The sequence below is a fragment of the Canis aureus genome, chromosome 17 (assembly GCF_053574225.1).
Source record: "Canis aureus isolate CA01 chromosome 17, VMU_Caureus_v.1.0, whole genome shotgun sequence".
NCBI classification, from domain to species: Eukaryota; Metazoa; Chordata; class Mammalia; order Carnivora; family Canidae; genus Canis; species Canis aureus.
Window position 1 is genome coordinate 49,223,737 of NC_135627.1, and position 26,568 is coordinate 49,250,304.

A 26,568-nucleotide genomic window follows, 5' to 3' on the forward strand; every position below is an offset into this window, starting at 1 on the left:
ACAGCATAACATCCAGTGCTCATCCCGTCAAGTGCCCCCCTCAGTGCCCGTCACCCAGTCACCCCAACCTCCCGCCCCTTTAGTTCAAAATATGTCAAAGTGGCATATTTAAGGGTGGCACACTCTGCCACCCTTCTAGTATATTTCCCTCATCAAATAGGAATTCATATGGAAAGCCAGGATAAATGTTTAAGTTAACCTTTGTTTGCCAGCTTTCAAATTACTAAGTTATTTATCTTATGTTCTCCAACTTTACCCAATGAATGGTCATTGGTGCTTCATTCCCATTATGAACCTATGCTATTAAACATATTTGATACTTCTTTATACCTTACAATTATTTTATGAGGTTTAATTTGTTTTTTCTTTGGCCAGCAGCAGCCTCCTCAAGTTGGTTCCTGAAATAACCCTTCATTATTTTCGGAAACTCCCTTAGTTTTTGGCATGACAAATCTTGGTGTATGTCCTGCCTGGAATCCCCAGCTAGAACTTCATTCAAGCATCCCCGATTCCTTTCTTTGAGAAGTGCTTCTCAGAGGTCACAGTCCAAGCACTAGTGTTATTCATAGTTACTAGATTGACCCTGGTGTCTAGTTCCTTTTATTAGAAAGGAAAAGTTTACATACTAATATTTCTTATAAGGTAAATTCATCCTGAATTCATGCTGAAATTTGCAATTCAAATTCAGGATGACAAAATTTTACTCACTCCTTTACAGCTATTTCTCATTTGTCCCACTTTGAAAATCTGGTCCTCAACATCACCAACATATTTATTTGCTTTACTGTACAATATAAAAGCAACACTACCTCTAAAAGCAAAAGTCTTAAGATAAGAATAGCAACACTACTTCCAACTTCGTGACTAAAATGAGGTTAAGAGTTTCCTTTGGCTTTTGTTTATTTGTCCTTGAGTAACAGAGTGTTTGAAGACTTTTGAAATAAATTTGCTATTAGTTATCCCAACCACTGGGATATGGTTAAAGTATTTGTGTAATTTGGATTTCAAATTTTATGAAGTTATTTTTAAATAAAATTTTCTTATTCAGATATGTAAATCAGACACATAGTTATAATGTTAAATACCTATGGTGGCCAAGAGCCAGCATCTTTGTGCATGTGTGTGTGTACTTATATACACACACATAAATGTACATGCACCCTTATTAAAGAAACATGTATAAACTCTTATGGTTATTGAATGTTGAGATATAGCTTAAGATTGAATTAGTTCAACTACCTTTTCTGCCACTGAAGATATGATTAATTGAAATTTTTCCTTAGACCTATTAATATAATGGATTATATCAATGTGTTTTTTAATACTGGACAACCTTTGTTTTCTAGAAGTAACCCAACTCAGTCACTACATACTATTTTAAAATATATTACTGGATTTTACCTGCTAATATTTCATCTAGGATTTTACTTCAATTTTCTTAACTAGCCAACTTTAGGCATTTTTTTTTTTGTAAAATATTTCTATGTTTGAACATTAATATTATACCTATTTATTTAAAAGAATTAAAAATGGAATTTTGAATCTCTGCTCCGGAGAACATAGAACGGCACATAATTATGTAATTTTAGAAGCTGTGACAAAATACCCCTTTGATAATATCTGGGCCTAACAGCTTTTATGAGTGGTCTCTTTAGCTACTCTTATTTCTCTTCTGTTTATGGATCCTTTTTAGATTTATAGACTAGAATTGTCTGTAAGTTATGTTTTTATAGAAAATTATCCATTTAATTAGTTTTCAAATGTATTTATTAGAGTTGCACAAAAATCTTTATATTTTTATTTTCTCATTTTGATCATTTTTCCCCCTTTCCATTTCCAAGTTTTTTCTTTTTGTTTTCTAGATTTTTTCCTGATTAGATTGGCTAATGGCTTGTTTATGTTTTTTTTCCCCTAGTAATAAAGATTAGATTTGCACACATAGTTTAGATAACAGACCTATGTCTGAATCCTGACTTGGTTACTTGGATAATGTTTCTAATTTTCTTTATATGTGAAGTAATAATATACATTGTAAGGATTTAAAAGAATAAAAAAATATAAATTCTTAGCTCAAAAACTGGTACCTGATAATTAGTATTTGCTATCACTATTATTAGTGACCTTTGATAAAAAATGAAGTAGGAAAAAATTCTTATTCTCATATATATATATATTTAATTATTTTAGCAGAACCACTTATTAGTTGTACTAAAATATATGATAATTATCTTACTTTGAAGAGCTGCACAGTTAATGGAAGTGGGGTAAATCACTTAATAAAATTAGTATTACTAGAATTGTGAATAGCAGACCTCTGGATAGTCAGATATAGTATATTATTGTTCATAATGGTAATTTTGTTTTTAAATTTAGATTGACATTTCCCATGGAAAACAATTTTAAATTCCTGGTTTTTTGCATGATTATCATTCAGCACAAACAGACAAGAAGCTAAACTTAAAAAGTGTATTAAAACTACAAATACTGACAGTAGAAATGACTATGAAATAATCTTCTTATGTTATTATGCAGCTAATGTTTGCAATACTATCAGTCTACTTCGAATCAAACAGTGACCTTCCAGCATTTTGTAAAGGAGTGAGTTAGAAATGAAGAGGAATACGGAATACCAAATGGTTTCAACATACTAAAGAGAGAAAATAATTTTATCCCCATCGTACAACGTCATAGAAAGGTAGATTATTTACTTTGATAGAATCATATTGTAAAAATTGTTATCTAATTAGTAATCATGTAGAAAGTAGAGAACTCTAAAATAAACTTTTATCTCAGCAACTACTGCAGCTTTCTTTTTAAATTGCATTATAAGTCTAATATTTGCACTATGTGAAGACCAAATGACATGAGGAATGTTGTGGTATTTGTGTGTGGTGTGTGTGTTTATGTATGAGAAAGACAGAAAGATCTGTATAGTTTTAGGAAATTTCAAATTTTAATGAAATATCATTCTGTTACAATTTCAAAACATTTTTTTAAAGATGTATTTATTTATTCATGAGAGACACAGAGAGAGAGGAAGAGACATAAGCAGAGGGAAATGCAGGCACCCTGCAGGGAGCCTGATGTAGGACTAGATCCCAGGATGCTGGAATCATGACCTGAGTGAGCCAAAGGCAGAAGCTCAACCACTGAGTCACCCAGGTGCCCCTCAAAACATTTTCACTCTCTCTCTTTTTTTTTAAATTTCCTAATATAAACCTTATTTATTTATTTATTTATTTAATTTTAATTTTTTTAAATTTAAATTCAATTTGCCAACGTATAGTATAACACCCAGTGCTCATCTCATCAAGTGCCCTCCTCAGTGCCCCTCACCCAGTTTCCCCAACCTCCTGCCCCACCTCGCCTTTCGCAAACCATTGTTTGTTTCCCAGAGTTACGAGTCTCTCATGATTTGTCTTCCTCTTTACTTTTTCCCACTCAGTTCCCCTCCTTTCCCTTATAATCCCTTTCAGTATTTCTTATATTCCATGTAGGAATGAAACCACATGATGATTGTCCTTCTCCGATTGCCTTACTTCACTCAGCATAACACCCTCAGTTCCATCGGCTTCGAAGAAAATGATGGGTATTCGTCAAAACATTTTCAGATGCAAATTTATTTTTCAGGAGAGGGTAAGATAAGTGCTTATTTGTTGTTCATTCAACAACCATATTTTTAGTTACTACTATGTGCCTGTGAAATGTTAAGATGTTAACATGTTAAAATTAAAATGATAATATCTTATGGACAACAAAACATGTAAATCTGTAATTATAAAAAATGCAATAAGCATGTAATAACTCAAAGCTTTGCTACCTTGAAGCGATTTCTAATAGTTATCACATGCCACATATATACATATAAATGTATGCCTTTACCAAAAATTTATAATTCCAAAACTAAACCTGCTGTCCTATTGTTTAAAAAAAGTACATAATTTACTTTAAACGTAAAATACGATAAAAATTCAGAATAAAATCCTGAATACAGTAAACAATTTAAAATCCCTTTCACAAATATTCATGTTGCAGGAATTCTTACTGTGGTAAAATGACAACTTTTTTTTTCCTTTTAAAGCTTGTTCTCTGCTTTTGTGTCTATTAACAATGGAATCAAGCATGTCCCTGAGGCCTGGGGCACAGATCTTTTTGAGAGGCTAGGGGATGTGCTATCATTTGTGATGAGGAAATATGAGCACGGTGAGGAGGGGAGGGACGCCACACAGGATATAATTTGACTTTCAGAATAAAACACTTTGTGTAATTTATTTTACCAGATTTCTCCTTCCCTTTTTCCCACTCCAATTATCTCTCTTATTCAACTCCTATTACAGATCTCAGCCCCTGGCAAAAGTGGCACACAAGAAAGATTCCTCTGAGGCAGCAGCTCATGCTCATCCCTGGATTGTCCAATAGCCCCTCTAAATTTTGTAGCTTGAATTCCCAGAGCACATCACCCTCACAATAGCAGCCAGTGACCCCAAAATGATAAGTAGGAGCAAAATGTCCCAACTGCTCATGGTAAATTTACTTGCCCAAGGTCAGAACAACCCAGTTATCTGTTTAGGAATCCCTGATGAGGAATTGTACGATTTTACCTTTCTTCTGAATGAGTTTGAAACTCCAAAATGCCATGTAAAAACAGAACTATGAATCTGAAAATACAAATCATCTTCATGACAGCATTGTCTTTAATCTTAGGTACGAGACTGAGCATTCTTTAGAATGTGATGTAAGCAATGATTTGCTTGAGTAACAGTACCTAAAAAGAACATGCATTGTAGGCCCTCTGGGACTTGGTGACAGTTCTTCATAAATAGACCTAGTCAGGAAAGCTGCAGGGATGGGTGGATACATAGCCTAGAAAGCAGCCCATTAAGGTAGGTCTAGTCATTATACTAATCAAAGAAATAGGTTGAACTCTTGTTAGTCCTGGAGGATGGCAGCCTCTTTTTTAGAAAACATTACAAATTTCATTATCATCTAACAAAAATTAGTGATTATCCAATTAGTAAGCAACTCTACTGCTAAGATGTTTAATTAAAGATGTTTGGCATAATTTCTCTTACTTGGGTCTTAGAATTGAGACTGACCAGCCAGTAGCTACAGAACGCTACATTTCTCCATTCCTCAGCATCATCCTTCCCAAGTAGCTGATAGGCTCTTATCGATCATAGAAATAGCCATAAATGATTGCATGTTTACATGAGACATGCATTTTACATGCAGTCATTTAATTTTTAAAAAATTATTAATCTGGTATTATTTTGCTATTATTTTCTTAGGCAGATGAAAAAAAACCCAAGGCTTAAAAACATGTAATTATTCAAAAGCCTCATTGAAAATAAATAGAAAGCAGGCATTTGAAAACTAGGTTTATCTGACTTGAAAGCCCTGTCTCTCTAGCCTAAAACAATGGTTCTCATTGTTTTATAATCAAACCATCCATAAGTACACATTATAATAAGTGATGCTAATATTTTGAGGTGTAGTGTTCCCAGGGTAGAAGTTTCTTGGCTTCTACTTGGGGAAATGCTCTCTAAATTATTTCAATATTTCAATCAGTATTTAAATAGCACCCACTTAAGGTGATAAAATACTGGATGTGAATGAGAATATATAATGTTTAATGGGATTTATAAAGGAAAATAAATTGAGGAAGTAATGTTAAGCACCAATTACCATATATACATATGAACACACACACTCATAGAGGTTTGGATACACCCACACTCTTTTATGCAGTTCTTTGATAATGTTTCATTTGGTTCTGCATAATTAAAGAACATAATTACTGAGTTAATTGATGGTTTATGTTACAATACACAGTATCCAGCTAATCAAGTAAAATAAATGTGCAAGTGAATCAATGGATTTCATATATTTGCATATAACATATATAAGAGAACTCTATTATTTTATCCAATAAAACTTCAAAAGTTACTAAAAGTAGTTATTAAAAACAAAACATTTTGTTTTAATTATTCTATGGTGCTTCATGTCACCAGTGTGGTACTAGGAAATAGTCACCAATAGTTGGTTCTTGAGAAAACAGATCCATGTGCATAAAAATATGGCATATTCTTTCTCTAAAAGCAAGTTTTCTTCAAAATTACTGCATTTTTTTTTTTTTACTGTTTTGAGACACCAATGCAGTACTAGAAAATAGTTGTCAATATTTTCAGAAGGAAAATGAGATTAAATCATTTTATTTTAAAGGTCTTATAATTGGTCTTTAATGTACTAGAGCATTGATCAAAAGTATGTAACGTACTACAAAGTACAAATTTATAAGAACCTGTATCCATGTCAACTGGAAATACTTTGGGTGAACAGCTGTGAATCAGTCTTGCCTGCCTTCCTTCCTTCTTTTTTTCTTTTTTGCTATCCCTCTATATCATATCTTTTTTTTTTTTTAAAGATTTTATTTATTTATTCATGAGAGACACAGAGAGACAGACACAGGCAGAGGGAGAAGCAGGCTCCATGCAGGGAGCCCCATGTGGGACTCGATCCCGGGACTCCAGGATCATGCCCTGGGCTGCAGGCGGTGCTAAACTGCTGAGCCACCCAGGCTGCCCTATATCCTATCTTTGAGAAGTTCCTTCTTTACACTTTATATACTGTCCTATGTTTGCTTTCCTAAACTTAAATGTAAGCTATATTAGTCAAGAATCTTTAAGTAAAAATTGTCTTCATAAGCACTTAAAGAGCATTTGGGTGGCTCAGTCGGTTAAGCATCTGCCTGTACTCAGGTCAAGACCACAGGGTTCCTGGATTGAGTCCTGTGTAGGCCCCTTGCTCGGCAGGGAGTCTGCCCCCCCCCCCCCCGCCTCTCTGCTTGGCTCATACTCTCTCCCTCTATCTCTCAAATAGATAAATTAAATCTTAAAAAAAAAAAAAAAAAAGCACTTAAAGCTATCTTCTTGTGGTAAATTTGAAGCCTTTTTGTGTAATAAACAAATGAATCCTCACATATTTCAGCATATATTTTGTTAGAAAACTATTCCTTATAAAATAATCTTAATTATTTTGAAATATAATCTAGATATTTTGAGTTAGCAATATATAAAAATGCATAAAAGGAAATCACTTGATACCTGGACATTCAGTTAGACAATACACATTCTTGGTGATCCAATGTGTGACACTGAATTAGTCATGTAATTACTGTGTAACAAATCACCTCTAAAATTATTGGCCTAAAACAAAAATGCTAATCATTTATCATTCATCCTGTTAAAATTTAAAGCTGACAAGCACATAGATAGTCCCAATGCATGAGGCCTCAGGTGGAAGACTCAGAATATAGCAGTTAGAAAGAAGTGAAAAGGGGATCCCTGGGTGGCGCAGCGGTTTGGCGCCTGCCTTTGGCCCAGGGCACGATCCTGGAGACCCGGGATCGAATCCCACATCGGGCTCCCGGTGCATGGAGCCTGCTTCTCCCTCTGCCTGTGTCTCTGCCTCTCTCTCTCTCTCTGTAACTATCATAAATAAATAAAAATTTAAAAAAAAAATAGAAAGAAGTGAAAGCTCTTTCACTTACACATCTGGTTGTTGGTGTTGACTGCAGGCTAGAAGCTTAGCTGAACAGTTGGCCAGGGAAAGTCACACATGCCTCTCCACATAGCCTGGCCTTCCTTACATGTTAGCTAAGTTCCACTGACATGTGCCCTGGGGTAAGTAAGAAAGCAGGGTGGAAACTGAGGAATTCCTTCTTTGTTCAAGCTTTAGAAGTCAATTAGTGTCATTTCCACCACATTCTATTCCTTAGGCTGTGGCATAGATTGGTCCAACATCAGTGTGGGAAGGAACAAAAATTCCTCACCTCTTCAGAGAGGCCTGTCAACATCATACTATAAGAATATTGCGTAGGGTGGGATCTATCACTTTACCATAGTTTTTCTTTTGGACTACAAAAATATATATAAATAATTCCATGGCATTCCCTCCCACAAACCCCAACGTTTTATCCCATTATATCAGCTGAAAGTCCAATATTTCACGTATGAATGAAATATGAATGTCCTTTTTCGCAGCTCCTGGAGTATAGCTTTACAAAAACATTTTCTTGCATTCTAAAGACCCATGAAATTAAGAGAAAAATGAATACACCCCCCACAATATACAGTGGTTATACAGACATGGCATAATTGCTGCAGATGCCCCTATTTAATGAGGGAGAAAACTGAAGGCATGCAGTTATCACTGGTTCATAGAAGTTATGAAATTCACAGTACATGATGCTTGCTGATTACTTGTATAGAATTCAGCGTTACTTCCTGGGAATGATTTTCCACAGCTGGTTTTTTTTTAAAGATGTATTTATTTGAGAGAGAGAGAGAGAGAGAGAAAGAAAACCAGGGGACGGGGAGGGACAAAAGAAGACGGAGAGAGAGAATCAATCCCAAGCAGACTCCTGGCTCAGCATGGAGCCTGACGTAGGGCTTGATCTCATGACCCTGAGATCATGACCTGAGCCAAAATCAAGAATCAGATACTTAACCGACTGAGCCACCCAGGTGCCCCTCCACAGCTTTTGATATAGACTCTAGTTTCTTGGTTACCTTCTAAGTCATTATTCCATTTCTATAAGACATAGCCAATGTTTGAATATTTTTCTCAGCCTGCTTCTATTTGTAATTTGGACTCCAAAGGTCATATTTGTGTTCTGTACCATCTGTACCTTTTGATTCTGATCTGGTTGTAGGTCTGTCAATAGAATTCTTTTAAAAGTTTTGTGGGTTTTCTATGGAACTTATAGGGATTGTTTTTCTATTAGAAAAAGCCATTTATAAAAACTTGATTGATATATATTTTGCTGTACTTTGGATTTCTCACAAAATTGCTGTATGATAACAGCATTAAGATTCTTGGAGGCACTTATTTTCTGTTTGGGACAACAATTTAAAACTTTCTGAGATCTTCATCAAGACTTTTATAGTCACACCAGCTTCATCTCTAGATTATGTTTTTCAACAATGCCTTTGCTGCAAGTTTAGCTCGAATGCTAATTCATAATTTTAGCATCATTTCTCATCTGGAGTTAGAAAATTTATTTTCAGACACAGAAAGTCATAGCTTCTCTGTGTTTATTCACTCATTCTTCAACTTATCTCTCTGCATTCACATCTTACTAAATCCATTTAGAAGAAGCAAGCCAACATTTTCAACAGAAATCTCTTTAACTGCATCATCACTTCAATAAGTACATTTTCTTCTTTTGTTACTGTAGGTAATAGCTTACTTTTTTTTCTTTCTTCTTTTTTTTTTAAACTTTCTACTACATAATAATAATACTTATAGCATCTTTAAGGTCATTTCAACTTCTGTTACTTGGTCTCAAAGTCACTGACCCAAATTTTTGTTCTGTTTTGTTTTGCTTTTTCTTGGTGGAAAAACTGAAGTTTTAGCTGCATAGCAGTACGTAATTAATCTATGTTAGCTATTTATCACTATAACATTAACCCTAAACTTAGTGATTTTACAGCAATAATCTAAAATTTTCTAAGGATTAAGATTTCAGGCAGTACACAGTCAACATTTCTTTTTTTCTGCTCCACAATGCCTAATATCTTATTTGAAAGACTTGAAGGCTGGCGACTAGAATTCTCTGAAGGCTTATCACTTAGATATTCAGGAGCTGAGGCAAATATTGGTTGAGTGACTTGTGAGAGTCATTAATAGTACACATGCATGGACCCTCCATATGGCATATGCTTCCTATAAGATGATGGTTGGGTACACAAAAAGTATACATAGGAAGAAACAAAGACAGGCAGAGTCATGCTACCTTTTATAACCTTTTTAGCTTTAGAAGTTATGCAAGATTACTTCTATTACATTCTACTGGGTGAGGTAGTGATTGTGCTCGGTCCAGTTTCAAGTAGGGTAAGGGGAATAGTATCACCTTTTGGTAGAGGTGTGTGAACACCATAATGTAAGAAGAGTATATGGGATCAAATACATACTGGGAAATATTTGGAAAATACAATCTTCAGCATCTAGCAACAGTGATTAACTAAAAAAATGCCAAGTAATGGGGCCCCTGGGTGGCTCAGTCAGTTAAATATTTGCCTTTAGCTCAGGTTGTAGTCTCAGAAATTGAGTCCAATGCTCAGCAGGGAGTCTGTTTCTCCCTCACCTTGCTAGTGCTTTCTCTCTTATTTTCTCAGTCTCAAATAAATATATAGAATTAAAAAAAAATTACCAAGATTGAGGAATTCCAGAATTCATGAGGAAGAACTTATTATAGGAATGGCATGTTGCATAATAATAATAAAAAACAGTAGCTTTAGTTACAACACCAATTTTTCATAATATACTGAAGTATGAATTAATTTTCCATCAACAATCATATAAATGACACATTTTTAATGTGAAGGATAAAGGCACAGGAGAATATAAACATTCCCAAATTGTTCACATTAGATTTCACTTTACCTAGTGATTCCTGGCTATAAAGAGTGGCAAATCAAATGTTTACATATTTTAATGCAGGTAAAATGTCACAGGTATGTATGCTATGTGTATTTTTTTTTAAGATTTTATTCATTTGGGAGACAGAGTGAGCATTACGAGAGCTGCAGAGGGAGAGAGAGAAGTAGACTCCTGGTTGAGCAGAGAGCCTGACGTGGGGCTCGATCCCAGGACCCTTAGATCATGATCTGAGCCGAAAGCAGATGTGTAACCAACTGAGCCACCCAGGTGCCCCAGCTTTTTAACAGTAATTTATCACTAACTGGGTTTGGGTAGTGAGCAGAAATAAAACCGATTAAGACTAAACTCTGTATGGAAAGGTGTGATCGAAATATTTTTTGTATGATGTCAATATAAATTATCATAATTTACTTCATATTTTTTTATTTTTTTAAATTTTTAATAATACATTTATTTTTTATTGGTATTCAATTTGCCAACATACAGAATAACACCCAGTGCTCATCCCGTCAAGTGCCCCCGCTCAGTGTTCATCACCCATTTACCCCCACCCCCCGCCCTCCTCCCCTTCCACCACCTCTAGTTCATTTCCCAGAGTTAGGAGTCTTCATGTTCTGTCTCCCTTTCTGATATTTCCTACCCATTTCTTCTCCTTTCCCTTCTATTCCCTTTCACTATTATTTATATTCCCCAAATGAATGAGAACATATAATGTTTATCCTTCTCCTATTGACTTATTTCACTCAGCATAATACCCTCCAGTTCCATCCACGTTGAAGCAAATGGTGGGTATTGTCATTTCTAATGGCTGAGGAATATTCCATTGTATACATAAACCACATTTTCTTTATCCATTCATCTTTCGATGAACACCGAGGCTCCTTCCACAGTTTGGCTATTGTGGACATTGCTGCTATAAACATCGGGGTGCGGGTGTCCCGGCGTTTCATTGCATCTGTATCTTTGGGGTAAATCCCCATCAGTGCAACTGCTGGGTCGCAGGGCAGATCTATTTTTAACTCTTTGAGGAACCTCCACACAGTTTTCCAGAGTGGCTGCACCAGGTCACATTCCCACCAACAGTGTAAGTGGGTTCCGTTTTCTCTGCATCCTCTCCAACATTTGTGGTTTCCTGCCTTGTTAATTTTCCCCATTCTCACTGGTGTGAGGTGGTATCTCATGGTGGTTTTGATTTGTATTTCCCTGATGGCAAGTGATGCAGAGCATTTTCTCATGAGCTTGTTGGCCATGTCTATGTCTTCCTCTGTGAAATTTCTGTTCATGTCTTTTGCCCCATTTCATGATTGGATGGTCTGTTTCTTTGGTGTTGAGTTTAGTAAGTTCTTTATATATCTTGGAGACTAGCCCTTTATCTGATATGTCATTTGCAAATATCTTCTCCCATTCTGTAGGTTGTCTTTGAGTTTTGTTGACTGTATCCTTTGCTGTGCAAAAGCTTCTTATCTTGATGAAGTCCCAATAGTTCATTTTTGCTTTTGTTTCTTTTGCCTTCGTGGATGTATCTTGCAAGAAGTTACTGTGGCCGAGTTCAAAAAGGGTGTTGCCTGTGTTACCTCTAGGATTTTGATGGAATCTTGTTTCACATTTAGATCTTTCATCCATTTTGAGTTTATCTTTGTGTATGGTGAAAGAGAGTGGTCTAGTTTCATTCTTCTGCATGTGGATGTCCAATTTTCCCAGCACCATTTATTGAAGAGACTGTCTTTCTTCCAGTGGATAGTCTTTCCTCCTTTATCGAATATTAGTTGACCATAAAATTGAGGGTCCACTTCTGGATTCTCTATTCTGTTCCATTGATCTATGTGTCTGTTTTTGTGCCAGTACCACACTGTCTTGATGACCACAGCTTTGTAGTACAACCTGAAATCTGGCATTGTGATGCCCACAGCTATGGTTTCTTTTTTAAAATTCCCCTGGCTATTCGGGGTCTTTTCTGATTCCACATGCAGAATTTAGATCTAATCAGACAGAAATTAAAAATCAATTGAATGAGATGCAATCCAAATTTACTTCATTTTTTGCCGGAAGTCTCCATTTTGCATAACTGGGATCACCATCTTTAGCTGAAGGTTTGAGTTACTAATGGTAATGCCCAAATGAAAATAATGTATACCCAAGGCTTAAAGGCATATAAGAACTTCATTTTTTATTCACTTCTTTCTGTAATTTCCTATATATTTCCTGGTGGTTAGTGAAAAGATACTGAAATTATGGCCAAAAGACAGTTCCAGAAAACACAGATATGAGTCATTTGCCCCAAAGCTGTCTGGTTGAAAAAGAACCTAGAGAATTTGGAAGATCTAGGGTTGAACGTTTCATGCTCTGGTGGAAATATAGGCAGTAGTATAATTTCCTATGATGTTTGTATGCTTGTATGCATACAAATCTAAAGGTGGACCAAAAACAAACAACAAACAAACAAACCAGTAAAGAATAAAGGCTATCAATTTACACTCTGGGTGAAACTGCAGATAAAAAGTGTTTTCCCAGCGAGGACTCATTTTCTTCACAAAAAGCTGTAATAATGTGATCATTTATTGCATTCTGGTACTTAAGATAGATGAATGGCAAACAGAAGAAAAATCAAGTAGCCATTATCATTACCATCACTCTGATTCATCAACAGTATATCATTGCTTCATGCATATGTTGAATGATAAAATAAGTCCACTATTAAGTGCAGATTGATGGATAATATTAACTACTTTATAGCTTTCCCAGTGAATGACTTCTTAGAAGAGATTAGAACTCCTCAGGGCAACTGGATGGCTCAATAGGTTAAGTGTCTGCCTTTGGCTCAGGCCATGATCCTGGGGTTGTGGGATCAGTCCCTTGTGTTGGGTTCCCCACTCAGGCGGAAGTCTGTTTCTTCTTCTCCCATTCCCCCTGCTTGTGCTCTCTCTGTCAAATAAATAAAATTTTTCTTTAAAAATAAAGAACTCATCATAAGCTATGTCATTAGTATAATCAGTAGAATTCCATTGCATTTGCTGCTCATTTGTCAAATATGTTTTAACTAAAAGCTTTTGGAAAAGCCTCGTGTGCTTTTTCTCCCACATGTGCTCAATTAACCAAGCCACCATTGTCACATCATGAATGACAGACCATGGGGATGGGTGAACTATGTCTGTTATATCCAGCATGCTATGTTCTTCCAGAAGAGTGAACAGAACTCCACAGGAATTACCTGGGCATGTTTTTGCTGGAAATTTTTGAAATGTTCCACAAGTGCAAGAGGATAGAATGGTTTTCATAATGCATAATCTAAAAAGGCCCTGGTAAAGCTGACAGTTTCAAAATATTTGTTTTTCTACCTGCTGACTTGCCAAAAGGTTCCAAATAACTTTCTGATATTCCCATGATCCAGGTGGGAGTGTAAATGGGAACCGTGAGTTAGTGGAGTTTGCTTGAGACCTGCTGCATCCACGTTATCAGTGGCTATTTCAAAGACGAGCATTAATAAACATTCAACTCTATTTCCTATTAATGATAGTTCTTTAACCTTCACTGCAAGCCCTAGGAATGAAAAGGAAAAATTCATTGCTGGCTGACTTTGAATGTGAATAATGGACATTAAAATTTGAAGCTAAACTCTGTGTGGGCAAATTTATATCCAAGTGGCAGTAAAATAGCACATTAGGAATGACTTTCCTGCTGTTATTTTTTTTCCCTCGCTGATTATTATCCTCCAAGTGTTTCTAAGCATACTGAAGTGTAGTATGCATGTAGATATGGGCCATTGAGAGTAATATCAGTAATAGCAAAAGCCCTGGACAGTCCCTCATTTTTATCCTACCCTCATGAGCATAAAAGGGAGACAAAGCCAGGGGTCTTGCTTTGGAGATTATACAACCAGTTGGAAATCAGTGGATTGTATGTAACCTTCTATATTTTTAATATTTTCACAAAATAAGTAAATTATCTTGATATTTTAGGGAAAATATTAGTAGTTCAAGGTATGTGGAAAGCATTACTCAACACTGCCGTGGTATAAAACTACATTATCTACAATCAGGATGTATAAGGGTAAGAGATACTGATATTTGTTGATTATATCAGGATTAGTCACTAGTTCAAGGGAATCAATAATTTCATTATACATGTGTAAAATACTTCTAAGTGAATACAGTGTAGAGTGCCTGAGCATCAACTAAATTTATATAAATAAGAAGTCTTGTGTATCATTGATGTGTTTCAAATAGAAAGGGCACGGAGTGAATATCTCTTCTCTTTCAAAGTTGTATCATGCAAAATAGATCCCCATTAATGAAAAATTAAGGTTGACTCATTTAAGTATAGGAGAATTAAAGTTATCACAACAATAGCATTACTCATTTGCCTTATACTCCACTCGGCTCGCACATTGTCTCCTTGAAATTCTTTTCTAACTGTATGCTATGCTACGGCTCTGGATGTTCCTGACTGTGCGTCACCTACGGCCAATTTTCCACCATCTCCATGGTGGGTCAAACTTCCTTTGGTCAAATTCGAGTGGAACATTTCTAAAGATTCTGTTCACTAACATACTTTCTTCTTGCTCCATGTCAGATATTTCCCAACGTTTATATCAGCTTGAGCCTTTTTTTTGCTGTGTCTTAATAAAATCTAATGTAGAACACCAGTATATAAAATACATAATTATTGATTGCATGTGTTTTGAAAGGTTAACGATATAAAACAGATTGGAAATTGAACCTCTCCTTTTTTTAAAGATTTTATTTATTCATGAGAGACAAAGGGAGAGAGGCAGAGGGAGAAGCAGGCTCCCCGTGGGGAACCCAATGTGGGGCTCGATTCCAAGACCCCAGGACCACGCCCTGAGCTGAAAGCAGATGCTCAACCACTGAGCCAGCCAGATGTTCCTGAACCTCTCCTTTTATCACCTTCTACTTCTCAACCATCTATCCCCTTCATAGGAAACCACAATTTTCCATGCATTCATGTACTTATTTTTCCTGTTTCTGTTTCCATTAGTTTTGTTTATATTAATGAATCCATGATACGATTCGGCCATTTTTTCAGGTGTCTAATCAAAAACTCAAATTAAATATACCAAAAATTGTATAAAGCATGTTTCCCAACTGTTTCCAAATCCCATACTCATTAAAGACATAATTGCTCCAATTCGCCAAGTTTTAAAATCTTGGACTGATGTTTTTCTTGAGGATATCCATGTTCAACAAGTTATATCAATTTTTCAAAATGGCTCTCATTCGTCTTCTTTGTGTTTATTAAACTATTTTTCCACTTGAGGCCTTTATCACTTCTTGTCTAATTTATGTCAATACTTCCCTAACTTTTACCACAAATTTCTCTACCTCCTTCCAATTTTATCATTCTCTAAACGTCAGGGTTTCTTCCTAAACCACAAACTTCAACATTCTTATCTCCTGTGCAGAAACCAGAGGTGGCTCTTATTTGTGCACATAAATATTCTAAGTTCCTCAGCAATACATTCAGAACCTTGTATAATCCAACTCTAACATAAGTTTCCCATGACTGCAGTGATCCTTCTCCTTAGAAAGTTTGCAATGGACAACTTAGTGTTCCCAATCTAAACATTGTTCTTTCTGCACCTTTGCTCCCTCAGTTCAAATCCTTCCACTGCAGTCTCTCCACAACCCACAGAGGAGTTAAGACCCTATCTCTTCTGCTGTTATGGGCTGAATTGTGTACTCTCAAAATTCATAGGTTGAAGTCCTAACTGCATGCCTCAGAATGTAACTGTTTTTGGAAACAGGGCCCTTCTAGAGGTGAGGAGATTGAGATAAGGCTGTTAGAACGGGCCACCAATCTCACTGATATCCTTGTAAGAGTCAATTTGGACACACAGGGAGGCACCAGGGGTACACATGTACAGAGGGATGACCACGTGAAAAGGAAGCAAGTAAGTAGCTCTCTTATACCAAGAAGATAGGCTTTAGAGGAACCAAACTTGCTGACACTTTGATCTTGGACTTCTAACCTCCAGAACTGTAAGAAGTATATTTCTGCTGTTTAAGTCACTCAATCTGTGTTAGTTTGTTATGGCAGACCTAGCAAACTAAATATACCTAAAAAGAAGAGCTAACTTGCCGTGTACTTCATGGCATCTATATCATACCTCAGTAATAACATTGTGAATCCAAAGTGGGAAAAAAAAAAAAAAAAAAACAAAGTGGGACAATTTTGAAAATAAAAACAGACGATAAAAAAAAATTATACCATCTTAAATAATCTATGTATGGAAATCTTTTTATTTAAATAAAATATATTAATAAATATCTGTAACATATGTTATGTTATGTTATATTATATCTGTACATATATCTGTAACATATATTGTATATGTTATACATTATATCTGTAACATAAATTTGAAAAATATTTTTATAAAAAATCATATCCGAGTATTGAAGTAAAATTTTAAAATTCTTCTATTTATAATTATATAGCATAAATATCTAGTAGTCATATATTTAATAGCTCCTTAGATGCATCTACTGTTCATGCTGTATCATTGATATTTTAATAAAAATATTTTATATGGTCTTAAAACTTTTTAGAAAATCATCTTCAGTTATTATGTTGCATATTTAGGTTTAGATAATTTGGCTTTAAATGTTTTTCTTTTTTCTATTTTTAATAGCATAAAAAAATTACTTCATCTGCTCTCAAGGAGCAAATACACTTTTAGGATATTTAAGTCAGAGTATTTTTCCATTCTAAGTTTTTATGTTGAAAGATAAGATGATTTTAACCCCGATACTTTGTCTTTATTAGATTACCTTTCTCCAAAAATCTTTTATATACCCAATCTTTTCAAATTAGTTGTCTTTTGCACTTTGTAGTTTCCTGAACTTTATCCGGCTCAGAATATAAATGTATATAAATAGAAAAAGTAGCTCTGTCAAAAATTCTTGACACAAAGAGAATATTTCAGAGTGTAATTTCAGAATTTCAAGGTTAAATTATATACATTTGAGCTCTCTCTCTCTATATATATATATATTTTTTTTTTTGTTTAGTCGCTCCATTTCAAAGTTTTCCAGTCTCTAATATTTGTTTGCAAGAGATGCATTTTACTAAATGCTTCCTGTGAAGGTTTCACAATGTGTCAACTTGACTAGGCTGAGACAAATCTCCTGGATTTGCTTTCTTCTATTCTTAGATTAGAATTGGCTACAAGGAAGATTCTTGGGAAATGTGAAGGAAGTGAAGCAGCAGCCATTGTGTAGCTCACACATGTTATTGCTGATTTGCTGAGTCTTATTGTTAGCATGAGACAGTAGCCAGGCACGTAATTACTCTATCTTTCCCAGGATTCTTCTCTTCACTGACACCTGCAGCAGGTGTTTAACCATTTTATAAAGCACACCAGCTTCTGAAGGATAGCTTCATCACTAAACAGAGGTAATGAGACTAGACATAAATTTCAATGTGTGCTCCTAGGGTTCCAGATCTTGTGTGTGGGTTCCATCGTGTACTTGTGATCTTCCCTTCCTGATGTAATGGGAAGACGCAACATGTCTGACTCCCTCTTGCTTCTCTTCCCTTTGCTACAGTGACCTGCAGCTTAGAAATCTGTGCTTATGGACACTGTATGTTTAATATTATATTTTTAGAAACTGGAGTTTTATAGTTGTGTATTTCCTCTTAAATAGAGATTTATTTTCAATAAACTGGATATCTTAATATTAAGAATACTTCTAACATCCTATCTCATTCTCTATCTGATAGCCCAGTGAATTGTAAATATAGGCAGGAACTGGGAAATTTAGGTCATGGAAATCTATTTTCAAAAGCAAATATTATCCTAGATTATTAATGTTGTTGGCCCATCCTTCCACTTACACCTAATATATCATGTTGAATGCAGTAGGTGTTCAAATATTTAGTGTTTGTAGGGTGATATCAATGTATGTAAGGAAAGTATTCTAACTTAATTTGGTAAATTACAATAAAATTCATCTTAATTATCAATGTCAGAAGCAGTACTTGGCCAATTAGTCAAAAAGTCAGTTAAATGTGGAACCACAAATAATGACATAAATAATTTATATATCTTATTTTATGTTAAACCATACAAATGTACATTCACTGTATACGATCTTGGGTTGCAGAGTGTTTTTGTTAGAGAATGGTGTGTTTTGTTTTTTCCATAAATAATACACATAAAGGGTCATCTATCATTTTAGTTTTTATCTACAATATTCAGTAAGAAAGCAATATTTTAGCGTTTCACAGTAATATAAAGTTTTGCAAAGTATTCAACTTAGTTTTCATGACAATGATAATTCTATTTGCAATTAAAATTATCATCTTGTTAAAGATATTTAATTTAAATGAAATTATAGAAACGATTATAACTGGCATATTGTGGCTTAGAGAGAAACACAGCTCACTCATAAGAGCATACAGAAGAATAGGCTGGAGCAAAAGTGCACATGAGGTCATGAAGAAAGGAATTCGTTAATACTTCTTAGTATCAGATGCATCCATTTTATAAAAAGAAATGAAGATAAATATTTAAAACTGAGAACATAAATATTTAAAACTGAGAACTAATTAAGCTGGTGATTTTGTAAAATTGGGGTTCATACTGTTCATATGATGGACATAATTCCTTCAGGCTTCTACAGACAGCATTTATCACAATGTAATGTGTAAGGTAGGTGGTCAGTAACAGTTTGGTAAGTTATTTGCATAGTAGCTACTGACACAATGTAAGATAACCACAGAGATGCTCTCCTTTATATGTTTCTATAAGCAGATTTGTCTATTTTCAAGCTCTTAAAATGGCATATTAACACAACTATTGAGAGGCATTGGATCCTAAGCTATTTGGATTTCTGTCATTTTATTTTTATCACTGTTTCTAAAATCTGAAACAGATGAAAGCTGGTTGGAGGCTCATTCTGTAGGAGACATACACAGTGAATCATTCAATTTATTTTCTACACTAATCAAAGTGCTAAAAAAGTAACCAACAAGCATACCATGCAAAGATTTGAGAAGACAATAGGAGAAAGCCTAATTTTACTAGGATTTCTATACTCAGCCAAAATATCATTAAAGTGTGAGGGAAAAAAATCAAGGATTTTTCAAGCACATGCAAGATCAAAAAGTATACCCCTAATGCACACTTTCTTATAAACCTAATTGAGTTTAAATGATTTTTATCCCCATTGTTAAAAAGAGATAAGATACCAAGAATAAGGAAGACAAGCAATCTACAAATTAAGGGAACACCTAAAAGAACAGTAAAAAGTAATTCTAGGATGGCAGATGAGTAGCTGTCCTGGTAAGTAACCAGTCAGATTGAACGAAAATGCCTGGAACTTCAGAAAAGTGGTTGTCATCCAAAAAAAGGAACTAATCACAAAATGATATGAACAAATTAAAAAATAGAACTGAAAAATAGTACAGTAAAAAATACTGTAATAGAATTATAAACAGAATCTTCAGGAAAAAAATCCATACAAGAACAAAGATGTCATCATGGTTTATTAGTACCTTCCATCTTTGAGCTTCTAAATAGAAGATCTTTTCTAATTTTACTGAATTTTGGGCAGTCCAGGTGGCTCAGTAGTTTAGCGCCTCCTTCAGCCCAGGGAGTGATCCTGGAGACTCGGGATCGAGTCCCACGTCAGGCTCCCTGCACGTAGCCTGCTTCTCCCTCTGCCTGTGTCTCTGCCTCTCTCTCTCTCTCTCTCTGTTTCTCATGAAAAAATAAATAAAATCTTTTAAAAAATTTATTGAATTTCTTGATCATACTCTTATGAATTAAAAGCATCCTTGTATTATGATAAATCTGAAAAGTTTTGTCTATGTGATACATATTTTGCAATGACATCTTTTTCTTGCCATCACAATAGTCACTGACCATGCAACTCTTTCAATTATCTGATGATCCCTGGTTGAAACCTAGAAATCCAACTCAAGTTCCTGGAGGTTTGTAAGTTTTGGTGGGAATAAACTATTCAACCAATTTTCCTTTAGATATCATGCTTTGAGAACCTGTAAGATAGGGAACAAAAATCTTCAGCTCCCACAAAAGCTATTCCATGATTTTCTACAGTTTATATAATTTATTTAGAGTAGAATCTCCTGTATTTGCTTGGCTTATTTAGCTATCTGTGGCAGTGGTATTGGAGTGGAGGGTGAGTGATGGGATTTGTTACATCCTGGAATTCACAAAATTCACTGTACAGAGATGGTAGAGAAATAAGAAGGAATGGACAATGGTTCCAGGGAGAGTATTTCAAATAATCTATAGGTTTTTGTTTTCATCTCACTTTGAGACTCTTCAACTCACCTTGCTTTTTCTAACCCTTTGTCTCTCTGAGTTTCTAGAACTCAAATCAGTTCCCCGCTGAAACAAATATATGCAGTATGAAAGTCCCCAAAGAAGATAGAAAGGGCAAGGATTACTTGAAGTAATAATGGCTGAAAAAGTCCTAAATTTGATGAAATACATTAGTCCACAAATCAAAGAAAATCAATGAACTCCAATAAGATAAACTCAAAGATTCACGTTGGGACACATTATCATCAAACCATTAAAACCCCAAAACAGAGAATCTTGAAAACCATAAGAGAGAAATGATTTATCACATAAAAGGAGTCCTCAATAAATTTATCAACTTGTGTCTCATCAGAAAACTGGAAGCCAAAAGGCAGTGGATGAGATATTTCAATGGCTAAAAGGAAGAGAACAAAACAAAATGAAACAAACCTGTCAACTTAGAATTCTATATTCAGCAAAGCAAAACTGTCTTTTCAACCCCGCCTATATATTGTTGCATCAACCTTTTAAAAAGTCTTATTTTTCAATGCCTAAAACTACATTTTCACACATTTTCTTCCACTTGAGCACCCAGCACATTGAACTCTATCCCATTTGAAAGTGACAGTATGTAAGAAGTGTATGATGTACATTAAACAAGGGGAGGGAGTTGTTATATATATTAAAATTTTTAAAAGGTTTATGCTTATCACCAAACACTGATTAATGTGTGACCTTTGTCAGAGCTGTCAGGCTAGGACAAAAATGGTCAAGGACCTAGGACTATAACTCACGGTCAATTTATTTTCAGTTTGTGCAACACATCTCGTGCAAAATAGGGTCCATCATAAACATCACACAAATATATTAAAAGGCAGTAGTTTTTCTCAGAGACCCTGAAAACACCCCCTCTCCAAGATTTTCAGAGGTTTGTTTTGTGTGCTCTGAGTGGTTGATGCAGTCTTGTCAATGAACTCCAAATAAGATTCTTGTATGTGACATTATTATTTGTATAGTAGAATTAAATAAGTCCTATGGCATAACCTCAATACACTGAATAACCCTCTTCCTCAAGTTATTCAGCAGAATAACCTTAGCTACTACTACCAATAGCTGCCCAAAGGATCATGTGGTGAGTAACCACAGCTTCTACACTCCCTGCTGTATCTATAAGGGAGAGCTAATCAGGTGACAATGTTGTCAGATGACCATCATACCGATCCCCCCCGATTGAAAATCATGCATTGATCACCGAGTGAAAGCCAATGTCATTTATGTCCCTTCATGATGCTTTCCTATTCCCTCCCATGACATCTAATGACTCATGCATACATTCACATGTTATATTTTCATCTGTCACTTGGATTAATCATGATTTCCAGAAAATACATGGTGAACAGTTCTGGTTCCCTATCCAAAGTAAGTTCTTGCTGTTTTCCTTAGTAAAGAACTTTCATTTTATTCAGGTAACAATGTAAACAGCCTTAAAAGATTTTTCCCAGTCTACCTTACAGGTTGACAAGGCCATGTATGAAAGTCTTGCTAATATGTTAAAAACAGCATGTCTGGTGTGGGAATCTTGACTAAGACTCCTTAGAAAGACGTCAAGAACTTGTTTGTACACCTCTTCACCCCTTGCACCTCTTCTTGCTTTTCTGTTTAGAATCAAGAAGGATCATTAGGCAAATTTGAAAGTGGAAACCTGGCTTAAGGATGCTGGAGCAAAAACAGAACAGGGTGTGTGTCCTTGGTCAACAAGGAGCTGTTATACCAGATCCAGAATACATATCTCTGGATTTCTTTTACAAAAAAAGGAAGTCAATTAATGTATTTTAAGTTCCTATTTTTTCTTCTGATTGTTATTACTTGAAAGTAAATGCAGTTCCTATTAGATATACAGACGGATTTTTTATTAGACAATTCACTTTAATTTCAGAATATTAATTCTTTTGTTTCTATTTTAGAAACTACTTTCTCCCTCTCTAAAATGGCTTAAACTAGTTTCTCCATTTCTAAAATGAATTTTCTCTTATTGTCTACCTGGAAACATATTTTTGAAATCATGGTGAGCCTTTCTGGAATATTATATAAAATATAAAGCCTTCCCAGATGCCTCTCATCCACTCAAAGTCACATTTACAATTACCTCCTCTGCTTTGCTCTCATCAATTTCACCACAAGTTGCTATAAATTGATTCGCTTCTGCATGTGAGAATTGTGTGAGAATTTAGGAGATGTAAATCATGTTGTCTATTTTGTATATCTAAACATTATAATATATATCAATTTATATCACCCACTCATGCACAAGATATTCAGGCTCAATATTAAATTCTGATTATTTAATGTCAAAAGGTCATCTGGAGAAGTACTCTTACGATGTCACAGATATTTTACATATAACATCACTGCCCCTCAAAAGAACCAAGATTTTGGTGAGAATCTTGAAATAATAATACCTAATCATAGCTTATTCACTTCCAATCATTCCTAAATTTGAACCAAACATATTTAAAATGTTAATTAGCTACCTAGACAGTTCATCTGGTTAACCACCTCAATTTAAAAATGACATTTAATCAAGGGAAAATGTGAAAGAAAAATAACATTTGAGTATTTCTTTCCAGTGTTTTTCTATCTCACATAATATAGTACTCAGGAAACTTCATACATGAATTAATTCAGCTCTGATTTTCCAAGATTTAGTTGATAAACATATCTACTTGAAACTTATCCAAAGATATTACCAATCCAAACTAGTTATACTCCTGTAAACTAGTACAGATTCCATTGTCTTAGTTTCTGCATATTACTGTTTTCAAACTCCCAGTCCATAACATGATGAAATATCCTTTTCTTCGTAATCTAAGTTAACATTGTCTATCATGTCTATCTTTCTCTAGCTAGTTCCCATACCTATCCCTTGGTGTCCATGCTGGTGCATGGCCTTAATTATTGCACTATGAGAATTTAATACTACTGGCTTTCTGCCATGTTACCTGACCTAGAATTTACAATGTCTCTCTATTGCATAAAGATAAAAGTCCTCTGGTTTAAAAGGTTTCCATAATTTCTTCCATGCAATTTGTCACCAGCTGCTAATATACATCCTCTGTTGTAATCAGATAGTAAAGTCTCTGAAACTTTCGTGTGTGTTTTTTATCCTAAAATGTGTGCATTGCTGTATATTGTGGTTTATAGCCTCATCTACCTAAGAGGGTTTGTCTGTCTGTCCAGTGAAGATAATCAGATCTTCGTGCTTTCTTAAGTTCTTCCCATTCCCTAGTCATTTATTTTTATGTTACCAGTCATTTTTCATTATCAGCACTTCCTCTCTGCTTCTAATCAGTTACCTCATTGTGCACATAATGACATGTGAGTGGTTTTATGCCTCTTTAATGGAATTTAATCTGTGGACTTTGTAGACTTCTCATTTAGAGGCTGTTGTCTCTCAATGCCCTTTTGGTTGTAGTGCTGGGCTGCCTGAGTGCCTGTTAAATATCTGAATGCTTGTTTAAAAGAGAATGGCAAAGTAAATTCAAGATGAAAAATTATATTACTTAACAATAGGAATAAGAGTGATATTAAATTTATGGACATATATTTAGTGGTGGCAGTACTCCCAAGGATCCTTAATATTATCTGATATTATCTAATGAAATCTTTACATTAATGTTTGAGGATAAGTATCACAATCTCTATTTACGAAAGAGGAAATTAAAATTGAGAGGTTACTGTTTGTCATAAGTCACCTACCCTGCAAATGGCAGTGCAAAAACATATACTCAAACCTACCTGACCTGAAAGCTTATTTTATTCTTCAAGCTTATTTTATTCTTCAAGTTGTTATCAGCAGTAAGGAAAGGTTTAGGTTTGAAAATAAGAGGAATCATTTGAAAGTCATGTTGAAGAAATTGTTTTCTCATATCACTATGGTAGCACTGTAACCTGAAATCCTAGAAAAGAGGAACAGGAGATATTCTACATTTAATATAACAAATAGATCAAAAAGAAGTATTAGTCTTCCTTGCATTGGAATTTTCAAGAAGCTGAAGTTTATTTAATCTTTCCCTCTCACTTTTGGAAGCAATAGCTGAGCATAATATGCAGCTGTGTGGACACTGGCAGCATTTTATTGGAAGAATAGAAACTTCTCGGTTGTTTCAAAAGTAATAACCCAACAAAATCCTTTAATTCTTGATAGACAATTTAGGAATATGATGAAAATAGGATCACTGCATAATTAATTTGTCTTGTGGCTAATAAACAACAGGTTGATTGCACTTACAAAGTCAATCACAAATTAACAAGATAACCCTTATGTAATTAACCCAGTACAAATACATGGATTAATCAGTGCTTCCCATCACTGACAGGCTTGTTTCAAAAAAAAAAAAAAAAAAAAAATCCCTCCCAACTCAAACCAAATAACAAGAGATAACATGAGGAGAAAGGTATTAATTCTATTGCTCTTCTAAGTCATTTAAAAATGACATATATGAGAAAATATAAGTATTTTTTATAAATTTCTGTTATGTCTAGTATTGGTATTCCTCTGGGAAGTTTGGACCCTTACCAAAATATTAATGGAATTTTGTGTAATAAAGTAGGAGATTAGTCATTGGATTTGTATTATAAATCTCAATCATGCTTGAGGGGACAAGGAGTCAGTTACCTGTATGGTCAAAGTCAGAATTGGAGGTAGCAACTACAAGATGTCCACATGATGGGGTACTGGAAGTGTAATTAATTTGTGGAATATCTGCTTATATACTTTTTTTCCTTTTTTCATCTGTTTCTTTTGCTTCATTTGAATAAAAAAAGAAAGAAAGAAAGAAAGAAAGAAGAAAGAAAGAAAGAAAGAAAGAAAGAAAGAAAGAAAGAAAGAAAGAAAGAAAGAAAAAACTACAGTGGAAAGTGCTCTACTTAAATTAGTCCTTTACCATCTCACTCTCTTAACCTAATTGCCAGTTTTTAGAAATGAAAAAAAAAAATGTACCTAGATCATGAAAATCATCACTGACATTTTTAGGGCTTGAATTTAGAAGTTATATATGGCCAGTCATAAGCACTCAGCATCACTGATGATTCCACGAAAAAAAAAAAAAAAAAGAAAAACACCCTATATGTACAAAAATAGATAGATGTCAGTTCCCTTTGGTGAGTTAAATATAATTCAGTTTCAAAGGTAAATACAATTGGAAAAGGACTAAAAACGTAGGATTATGTTCAAATTGACATTTACTACTGTTAACTTAGTTTTGATACATTTATAAAAATATTAAATGTTAGAAAAAATATGGTCATTTCCCAAATTTTCCTAATTGACTTATTCAGTGCCGCAACTAAGTTAGTTTTAACCACCCATAGTCAAATCATATTCAGTGTGGGATGCCAGGCTACTATAGAAAACAGGAGTCTATAGTAAATAATGAGAATTTAAAGTTGGAAGGACCCTGAAAAATAATGTAGCATCACCTTCTGTTATGAACATGGCAATATCCTAGAAAAGTTAATCTGGCCAATGTCAGACTATTTATTATTTGAAACCAGCACCTTCTAATTCCTTTTACTTTGTTCTCTCCGTGACATTGTGCTGCCTACCAAAGCTATTTGTTCTTCTGCCATGATTAAGAGATTTCAATTTTTAGTCTACTAACTACTTAACACTGTAGTTAAGAAAGTATTTTAATTTGCAAAGTCTGAACTGTTCCATTTTCTGGCAACATTATCTGTATATCTAAAGGCATAGTCATGTCCTGAGGGTACTATCTCATTACAAAATGTGTTAGAGTAAAAAATATTCAGAAGAAGAGAGGAAGAGAAAGCTGTAAAGT

General features: G+C 34.7%; 1 long non-coding RNA gene across 7 annotated transcripts in view; it reads left to right on the forward strand.

Annotated features, from left to right (window-relative positions):
• Positions 1-4,809: 4,809 nt before the first annotated feature.
• Positions 4,810-26,568, forward strand: part of LOC144287959 (uncharacterized) — a 183,515-nt gene continuing 161,756 nt past the window's right edge. For all 7 annotated transcript variants that reach the window (XR_013355847.1, XR_013355846.1, XR_013355844.1 and 4 more), the window contains exon 1: positions 4,810-4,883. This is a non-coding gene — a long non-coding RNA (uncharacterized LOC144287959). The remainder of the gene's footprint in view (positions 4,884-26,568) is intronic.